Genomic DNA, 10,833 nt, shown 5'->3' with positions numbered 1-10,833 from the left:
CCTAACTGACTGGAACTAGTGTTGCCTTGGCCAGAAGTAGGAAAATGAAGAGCTCAAATCACTGCATGCACAACCACCACAAGATCATGATGGCTACACCAAGATCGTCTGATATTCCCCTCTTACACACAATAAATGAGATGTCTATGGTTCTGGATCCAGTCAGACTTGACGATAGAGGTGGCATTGAGGAAACTCTGACTCTGAGGAGGAACAAGGCACAGTATAACAGAAGTTCTCGCCATATGTTCAACAAGAAGAAACTAAAGAGTCAGGAAAAGATGAGCAGTGTGTGCTATTCCAGTAAAATGCTACACCAGCAGCAACATACATTCCAGAGACCTAGACCCTATTCCTTATTTACATGGGGCTGTCCATCTACACTAAGACCAGAAAAAGAACGTTGGTGGAAATGTTTAACTAGAATGGCATCAAGATTTCATACAGAAGGGTGCTACAGTGGTCTGCACAGCTAGGAGATGGAACAGAAAGTACATGAAGGAAGGGGTGGTCTGTCCAATAACCTAGACCACAATCCTACCATAACTTAAACTATTACTTTCTATGGAACCTACGTTTTTTTCCAACATCTATCCAAAGAAGACAATGGGAAGAACGTGAACACCTGACATACAGAGAGCAGAAAGTGAAGACAGTTCTAGAACTTCAAGAATTCTTTCCCAATATATTGCATGCCTTCTTCACAAATGATAAACCTCTTCCAAAGGATGGTGTGACACACCAATCTTCTGAAGTCACAACTGATATGAGAATATGAGTGGCTGGAAAATGTTACTGTGAAAAGTGGGCCAGTATATGTGACTTAAGTCTGCCCAGCATGCTTCACACAAGAGAGTAAAACCATTTGAGGTCAGCAAGATCATGACTGCTAGGTTTCTACATTCAAGTTTGTGATAGAAGGAAAGGGAAGAAGTATGCTTGGAAAACCTGGGAGGTTTGTGATGAGGCTTCTGGTATCTTCAGCACACACTGCCAGTATCCACTTGTAGTGGGTAATATAGACCTGGAAATATTTGAGAATTTTGTGGTCATGATGTATGACAGATCCAGTACACCTGAAGTTGTTGTTGATGCAAGGTTGATAATGTTTGCTTCAAAGCAGAAGCCATTCCTCTAACCCGAGTAGTGCTGAAGTAGCACGTGAAGTGTCCTGCCTACCATGTGGGCTGCATTTGGAATCAGTCAATAGTACACTAACCAGAAATGCACTTTTGCCAACTGCGGCTAGACCAAGCAAGGAGATCTGTAGCAGATCGTTTGGATTAAGCTTCTATCTATCACAGACAGTTGCCAGTAACTGACCCAGTGTGGATGAAAGTCTTAATGAGGCTGATCAAACTGTTACTACTTTGGTCTAAACTGCATGGTAATGTATAGCTTCAGATGTGAGGTTTAGAAGGAATGTAGTACAGAATACTCATCCGTGCAACAAGACAATATGTGGCAAACAAGTATAGGTCTACTGACAACATATACATCCAATAATATAGACTGACGGAGTATATAGCAAGAGCATTTTTACCCTAATTATGATACTGGAAAGCTAGTGGGTAACTACATAATTCCAGATTTCGATTCTACAGTGAAGAAATATTTATGACTTGACATCGAGATTATTCAAATAGGACAAGTCTATGTGATTTTATAGAGAAATGCAATATTTCTGTAATACAATGGTGGCTATCTTGAAACTTTCAGGTAGGTAACATGTTTCACCAAAAGAGGAATTCCAAGGTGTGTGCCAATTTTTATGCCAGTTTCCAGAAAGATTAGCTGCTCCGCTAGGGTTCCCATTACATCTAATATACAGTATGGATTAGTTGCTGGCTCAATAAGTAAACCTATTTAATAAATAAAAAGTAAAAGCTTAGTTCCCTATATGTCTACGTAAAATATATGAGAAACATTTCTAATACTGGGACTTTAAATTGGAATTTTCAGTTCAGCCAAATATTGGTGATTATAACAAGAAAGGAAGTAGGGCGGTAATGTTGGTACATACGAGTATAAGCAAACATCAATTTTTTTCTTTTTACTTTGCTAGTATATTTATACCACCAATACTTATGGAAGTGTTGTTTACTAAACCATCAGCTTTATTTTTTTTTACCCAACCCCCTAAAAATAAACTGAACAGCACTGGCAAGATATGCCTAATTGGAGAGCTAGACTTTTCTTGTCCAATAGATACTATCTTAAACTAATCTGCTTAAATATTTTAAGGAAATAAAGTCTAGACTTGACGTTAGGTTTCCTACCACTGTTCTAAATAATTGATCACCATCTCAGATTTCTTACCCCTTGAAGCATTACCTTTGGTACAATTCCTCCTTTCCTAGTTCCCTTCAACTATATCTATCAATAAACTCATGTGTCTCGAATATCCACTTTACTATATATTAATCTTAACCTTTTCATTGGGTGTAATAACTTTAAGGCTTTCAGGAATAATCTTGAAGTTTTGATTCACAGGATATCAAACAAGAGAGACATTGGAAATCTTTAAGATTTAAAACGACAGGAAAAACAGAAATAAAAAGAGAACACCCCGAAATAAATATGGAGATAATTGACATAACGATTATTGCATATATACTGTGCTGGAAATAAATAGAAATGGAAAAAGAGAGAAGAGAGAAGAAAGAAGAAGCTGTGCTAGAGATAGATATTATATAACGATAATAAAGGTATCCTAACTCCTTCTTTCTACCAGAAGAGTTGACCTTTTATAAAGTTTGCGCACAGATGGTTTAACATAACATTATAGTGATAATACTTTGTTTCATAAAAAACATACACCTTTGCATAGACTAGATTACAGTGAACAATGAAAAAAAAAATTAGAAGCGAAATATCCAAGGAAGCCTAAGATGAATTACACCCTTGCACACGGCTACTGTACGGCGATTAGATGATGCATATGCATAACGGTCTTGGACATGTTAAATTTGATTCTAGTTATTTGCATAGCAACTATGATGATAGACTGATTTGTGCAGGGTGTGTTCTTTGTACAGATTTGCAACTTTGTTGTCCTCTTGTACACTGTCCCTCTCTTCTACTATGCCTTTGCTCCGGCGATGTTGCACCAACCACTCCTTTACAGCATCAGACTGGCACATCCCAGCGGACACTGTTTCCAGTTGATATGAGTCCGGACCTTGACAGATAGCTTCTTCAGCAGCTTTTGGTTTGTCACTTTTTTAGAACCTGCGGAAAATAAAATAAAATTAATTCTAATACAATAAGCTCCAACAGTAAACAGTTCAATATTCATTCTATAGGGCTACTACTCTAATGATCACATAACTAGGTAAACATATCCTTCAACCTAATGCTTGATAATCAGTTTGTCTTATGGAAGTATTTGCAAGAACTATACTCAAAGGCGGTTATGCTCTATTGTCTCTGCAAAATAAGAATCAAAATAAAAACGAGATACTGTATAGAGAAGAATGACCAATCAAGGAATATAAAATACTAACTAGTGGGACAAAGTTTCAAATGAAAGCATAAATTATCAGAATTGTTCATATGTGCTGATTGGGATGCCCCTCTCATTTCAATATGCTACTAGATGTTTACAATCCCTCAGTTAATTCACTTTGTAATAGCATGATACTTAAACTTCTTCCCAAGTCCCAATACGTAATTCGTCATAAAAAATAGTCCTGTCCTGTCTGTTTTGCCGTGTTTGGTTTTAAGTTAAAGGTGTCTGGTTTCAGCTCCAATTCCATCAGAATAGATACTCACCAGGACGTCAGCTCAACCCCCACTGTGATGCCTAGCCACAGCAGTGACCTCCCCAGTAAACAGCTTAAACTCATGGTCCCATGAAAATGCTAGGCGAGTGCGTTGCCACTGTACTAGCCAGGAGGCTAGTATAGTTAGAAGGGGGCATGCAAATAACTTGCCAATAGCAAGAAAATTAAACAATTACAATCATTTTAAGTTACTTGATGGTGTTTGGAAATTTAGTGGTCTTATTCAACTGTTGGCATGTTATTGCAGCCTAACCAGCTTATTGACATATTCTATGGGCTTTTGTGGTCACTTTTTTTTTTCCTTATCTGGTTAACCAATAGCTCTGAACTTTTGAAGTACTCTGATAACTGTCGACATATCTAATAAATACCCAACACTTTTTTTTTTACCTCAAAAAAACTAAAGGGAAAAGGATGATAAACTCTGACCGTTCTTCCTCAAAAATAATTTCTATGATCTTCCCACAAAAGTGCAATATATGCCAGAAGTTGAACTAAATCATTAATAGATAATTTGGTATACCATAATAGAAAATGTTATAGGAGTCTTCCTACATTCCTGACAATGGTATGCCAGAATATATACTTCAGTAGCTGAAGGAGCTATTACCATGCAAATCAAGTTGAATTAAATAAACACTAAGGCAGATAGGGCTGAGAAGAATAGATTATTCACGGAACGATGATGCGATATTACAAATCCTTGAAAATGCTGAGGACGAGGTTGAGAACTGTGCAAATTTTAAGGAGCCATTTGGAAACTTGTGTAAATGATGGAGTGTATCTATAGAAATAGAGATGAAATAAGAAGAATGCCAGGTATGGTAAAGATTACACAGAAGATAAGTGTCCCGACTGAGATGGTGCAGGCACGTACTGAGGATGGATGGTGGCGAGGGAGTTGGGAGGGCTTGGGAGGGACCAGTTACGGGGAGAAGATCCAGAGGGAGGCTGAGAATTGGATGGCGAGATGAGGTGAAGGATGCTATGGAGTGAAGTGGTTTGGTGGAGAGGATGCCTTTGATAGAAGGCTTTAAAGAGGGCACATCAAGCAACCGACCCCTTAATGCTGGGATAACTATGGGGAGGAAGATGACTTTATTAAGTATAGAAAGGTAAATATATAATACTATAATTTCTAGCCAAATACACGAACCATATATTTTCGCTACTCGTTATGTTGTGTTTTATTCATTTATGCTCATGAATATTGGGGCAGACCACCCATTCGTGAGTTTTCTTACCATCACTCAATTTAAAAGCAATTACTGTATAAGGGATCTGAGTAAGAAACAGGAGACTTGGGAATTTTTCTCTATAGGAAAAATATTGGCTAGGGCAAAATAACTTATGTACAAACAAAATGTGAATACCATTTAATTGTCTAAGCATATTGTTTACTTTTGGGAGACTGGTGGTGTATTACTGTGCGTTGTTTGCATTGGCTTTAGCCAGTTATGTCTTTTGTAAGACAATCATTATCTGTTTTTATCTCATTAAGAACAACTGAATATTTCTGCACATTCTAGCATGACTAAAGTCAGAAGAATGCGTCCCCAAGAGAAGAGTTCAATCTGTTAAGAAATTTGGTGTAATTTCATATACTTTGTTAATTGATTAAGTTGATAAACGTTCCTGTTTATTATAGAGCTATTGATGCTGATCCAAAAGTATAAATCATCCTTGAAATACAGTCAACCCAACTTATTTGCTGGGTTAAGTAATGGAGACAGGGATGAAAAGCTAGAAGGGTGAATACTTACTTTCCTAGCGTGGGTTAATTCCTAACCTACCATCTCACTGCCCACTGCTTTATAAGTATAGTGTTAAAGAATGAACACATTTCAATAAGTGTACAGAACATGTAGGATTATGGCGCATATAACATTGGTCATCGCCACACTTATAGATACATGTAGTATATAGGGTAACAACATAAAACAGTTGCTCCTATCTAACAACACAATGAACACACTAAAATCTGTAAAAATTAAAAGAAAAAAATATTTTACAACCCCACTACCCATTTATGTTCAAAGTTCTATGCAGTATGTCTAAAGCATGATGTGGCTCTTGAATCATCAACTGTTTGGCGCATTGGGTAGAGTAATGTACGTACCACATTTTAAACTAAAATCACTAAAAACACACTGCATATGTAAAGTTTTGTATATAACATTTTATGACACTTTCTACATCACATGATGTTGCATAAAAATGAAAGAAGCGGGAGATGCACACACGAGGAGAGACGATGCAAGGCTCAGGCCGAGTCAGTGAGAGATGAGGTATTGTGTCGTGTGGAGAGGGAAAAAGTGCAAAAGTTGCTGGGTGCAAAGGATCGCGGTTCTGGCTATTCTACGGTACAGCTTAATCAGTTAAGGTAGAACTCATAAGTGATCGCTGTTTTTGCCAGGTCAACTCGCACCATTTAAACTCACAGTGCATTTAGTTTATATCTGCATTACTACTGTAAAGTATTTTGTATATACTATTATACAGTACTTAATATAACAATAACACTAACAAAATAAAAAACACACCTGTAAAACATAACTAACCATCTACTGCATGTACAAAGTTCTACGTAGCAAGTCTAAACCATGATGCAACTCCTGAACTGTCAACTGTTTGGCACATGGGGTAGTATAATGTATGTACTAAATTTTACACTAGTATCAATATAAACACGCTGGATATGTACAGGTTTCTACATAATTTTTTACAACACTTTTTACATCACAACATGATGTTGCATAAAAATGACAGAAGCAGGGGATGCACACGAGGTGAGACAATGCAAGACTCAGGCCGAGTCAGTGAGAGATTAGGCGTTGTGTTGTGTAGAGGGGGAAGAAGAGCAAAACATGCCAGGTGTCATAGGGTTGCGGGTCAGAACTACCATACAGTACAGCCTAATTAGTTAAGGTAAAACTTGTAAGTGATTGCTGTTTTTGTCAGGTCGACTCGCGACAACATTCAAACTCACTGGGCATATAGCCTATACCTGCATTACTACTGTAAAGGCTTTTGTATACAGTATTGTACAGCAGTTGACATAACAATAAATACTAAAATAAAAATTTAAAAAAAAAAGCATCTTTACAACATTTCTAGCCGTCTTCGTACAAGGTTCTACTCAGCAAGTCTAAAGCATGATTCAACTCTTGAACCATCAACTGTTTGGAGTATGGGGTAGAGTAATGTATGTACCACATTCCATACTAAAATCACTATACACACACTGGGTATGCAAAGGTATTTTACATCATAATGTGATATTGCACAAAAATGACAAGTGGGAGATGCACACGCAAGGAGAGATGATGTAAGCCTCCGGCCGAGTCAGCGAGATATGAGGTGTTGTCGTGTGGCGAGGGAAAACCTACAAAACATGCCGATTCGCAGTTGGGACTATCTTAAGTACAGCCTAATTATCTAAGGTAAAATACGCAAGTGATTGCTGTTTTTGTCAGGTCAATTCTCACCATTGAAACTTGTCGCGCATGTAGCTTATACTGTATCTACATTACTACTGCAAAATAAAATATGTGTACAGTATTGTACAATACTGTATACAAAATATTTTAGATAATTAAGATAACAATAGCTCTAATAATAAAAATCTAAAAAAAAAAAAAGTGTCAATACAATACCACTAACTATTTACGTACAAAGTTCTACGCATTAAGTCTAAAGCATGATGCAACTCTTGAGCCATCACTTGTTTGGTGTGTGGTGTAGAGTATTGTACATATCACATTTTATACTAAAATTACTATAAACACACAGGACATGTACAGGTATTTTACATAATTTTTTTACGGCATGTTTTTTACGATACAACTTGACGATGCACAGAAAAGACCAAAGTGGGAGATGCACACACGAAGAGACTCTATGCAATGCATCGCGGTCGGAATGTTTGAGTACTTATCACAAAATGGCGAATGTAATTTTTCATTTAAAAGGTTATGGAAAATATATGGTTCATGTATTTGGCTTGAAATTAGATTATCAGATATTTACTGGTTCATGTATGTGACTGGATGTTAAAGTATCATAATTACCTACAATTTATATCATGTATCTCAAATGGTTTTTGCTCCGACATGGCTCACTTCACTCGCAAATTAACATATCTCACTGCTCCTATGTTCTGGCAAGTGGCACATGAATGGGTTGTGCACCAAGTCCTAGTGCGATCACTATTAAAGTAACATTATTGGCTATAATCTATACCACGTTCATGAACTTATTTTAAATCTCACTGGACCTCTGTTCTGGCAAACGTACATGGATGACCTACCCACGCACATCATGCGGGTCATTTTCCGAGGTTATTTTTTTCTGTCTTGCAGATGAGCAACAACTGCTTGCTATATACTGACAGGAGAGCATTTTATTCCAGCTATGACCAAGTTGTGGAATGATCTTCCTAACTGGGTTGTTGAATTGGTAGAACTTCAAAAGTTCAAACATGCAGTAAATGTTTTCATGTTGAACAGGCTGACAAGACTTTTTATAGTTTATATATGAAATATCTGTTCTGATGTTGTTAATGATTTTAAAATATTTTATTGATTGTTAATTATTTCTCATATTGTCTATTTCCATATTTCCTTTCCTCACTAGGCTATTTTTCCATGTTGGAGCCCTTGAGCTTATAGCATCTTGCTTTTCCAACTAGGGTTAGATGTGTCATACAGTTTTTTCTGAATAGCGTAAAGGATCGTAAATGGGGCATAGAAAACGTAAAAGAACGTAAAGGAAGTTACTATATGCAGTTTTCGTTTTAAGAAGTTTTCAAGACAGTACCCATATAGTTATTGTTGCTCGTGTGAAATGAAAAAAAATATCCCGGAAATAATGACCCACGGGGGTTACGAGCACAGCCAACATGTACTGTTTGCCAGAATATACGAGCAGTGATGTAAAGTTTCTTTTATTGCAAGCGCAATGAGCCAAGGTGAAGAAAAAACCATTAGAAGTTTTTAAAGAAATAACAACTGTTGCTCATGGGAATGTAAAACAAATCCGAAAAATAATGACCCTTGGGGTTGGCAAGCGTAGCTCAACATGTACAACTTGTCAGAATATAGAAGCAGTTAAGGAATGGATTTTTTTGGAAGCGTAGCAATCCACAGCGGAGTAAAAACCATTATTAGTTTCAAAATATTTTCCAAAATAGTTGGACCTCCTTATTTATGGGTTTGCTTTTTGTGGATTCAATTGTCCACGATACAAAAATCCACATAAAATAGTAAAAATAGCATACTCACGGCTTCGCGATAATTATTCTAGCAGGGCGACGTTTTCAAACCAACCGCGCAAAGCAGACTAGCTTCTAGTTCCAATGCTCAGGCTAATTATATAAAACACACGTTTCTACACTAACCTTCTTTTATTACCATGAATAAAATGAACCTATATTGCGTATTCAAATATTGAAAACAAACACCAGAGAGATTTAGAATATAAAACGTTGGGCCCTATATTCCCTTCCAATTAGTAACTTACCACAGAAGCACCACTTTTGTCTTTTTCTTAACAACTGGGTGAAAGGAGGCTCCTGTGTTGTGAATTAGGTTAGGTTAGGTTAGGCGGTAATAGTTTACAACACCACGCTCTCCATTTACTCCAAAATAATGGAATCCTGCAGTTTTCATCTCCCTGCACAGTAATTAGGTGGTTATTTAAATTCTGGTTAAGCAATAATTAGCAAGATATGTTGAGTTAGGGGGAAGGGGTTATAAAAAGAAAATAACTCTGTTTCCTCACTAAACGACTCGGAACTGACATGTCAACACAGTCAACCAAACAGAATTCGTGATGCCAGCGTACATAAACAGAAGTCCGTGATGCCAGCATACATTTGATATACTGTATATTCAAAATATGCTTAGTTAAAAATGGATTAATTACTCAAAAGTGTCCATAAAATATGCAATTTACAAATAGCAACAATTTTGAGTAATAACTCAATTTTTCATTAAGTATATTTTGAATATACAGTATATCAAATGTACGCTGGCATCACGAATCCTGTTTCGATGACTTTGTTGACATGTCAGTTCCAAGTCGTTTGGTGAGGAAACAGAGCTATTTTCTATTTATAAGCCCTTCCCCCTTCCTCAACATATCTTGCTAATTATTGCTTTCCCAGAATTTAAATAACCACCTAATTACTGTGCAAGAAGATCAAAACTGCAGGATTCCATTATTTTGGAGTAAATGGAGAGCGTAGTGTTGTATACTATTACCGGTTAGGCTATGTTACGTTAGGTTAGGTTGAGCTGGGCGGGGTTAGGATAGGTTAGACAAGAGCAAAATGGGTATTATTTTTAATAAAATCTTTAATTTCATTATTATAGGTTTCAACCAGTAGTATATGGGATTCAAAATAGTGTATTTTCAAAGATCAATTCAATTATGAGTTAATGTCCTAGTTAAAATTGCATTTTCCTCTAATGAAACCAATATCTCAATCAAAAGTAAAGTTACGAAGTACCAAGTAAAAATTTACCCCAATTGGTTACCTGCAAATTTCAATTAGCCATTTGGATACCATCTGCTAATTGATAATTGCAATTTCAACTTTCTGCAAATCTCTAACGGTTAACTAACCTGGCAAACTTTACAGGATATACCGATACTGATTCTTGGTGAATAACTGCATTATTCATGTACAGTAAATGGCATGCTCCAGGATGAAGTCTAAATCACTAAACATATAAAGTTTTGTCCTTCACAAGATATGCTATGAAAAAAAATGGGGTCTAATTTCTATCATATATTTTTCGTTATTGTTAAGTTTTCTTAAGAAATCCACCAGACCACTATAAACACCAGTTATACAATGATATGGAAAATACTCAAGAATGTATAGCCTACCATAAGACCAAGAAAACACCCTTTAAATGAAGTAAATAAAGAAAATGAATTGCAAATTTACACCCTTAGTACTCCCTTACCTTTCTTCAAAGTCATTCCAAGATGTCGACACCAGCAAGCCCTAACCGGGAATGAACACTGCGCAACAAACACG

The 10,833-nt window shown here is 36.6% G+C and overlaps 1 long non-coding RNA gene across 1 annotated transcript in view; it reads right to left on the bottom strand.

The window, feature by feature from the left end:
- Positions 1–2,509: 2,509 nt before the first annotated feature.
- The window catches only part of LOC137627417 (uncharacterized), an 8,341-nt gene continuing 17 nt past the window's right edge, over positions 2,510–10,833 (bottom strand). Inside the window, exons 1-2 of the long non-coding RNA XR_011041158.1 lie at positions 10,760–10,833; positions 2,510–3,231 (exon numbers count right to left, since the gene is read on the bottom strand). The exon at positions 10,760–10,833 is cut by the window's right edge and continues 17 nt beyond it. This is a non-coding gene — a long non-coding RNA (uncharacterized lncRNA). The remainder of the gene's footprint in view (positions 3,232–10,759) is intronic.

Source organism: Palaemon carinicauda, chromosome 35, assembly GCF_036898095.1.
Source record: "Palaemon carinicauda isolate YSFRI2023 chromosome 35, ASM3689809v2, whole genome shotgun sequence".
Lineage (NCBI taxonomy): Eukaryota > Metazoa > Arthropoda > Malacostraca > Decapoda > Palaemonidae > Palaemon > Palaemon carinicauda.
Note: the sequence above shows the minus strand (reverse complement) of the source record. Positions and strands in the feature narration are given on the sequence as shown.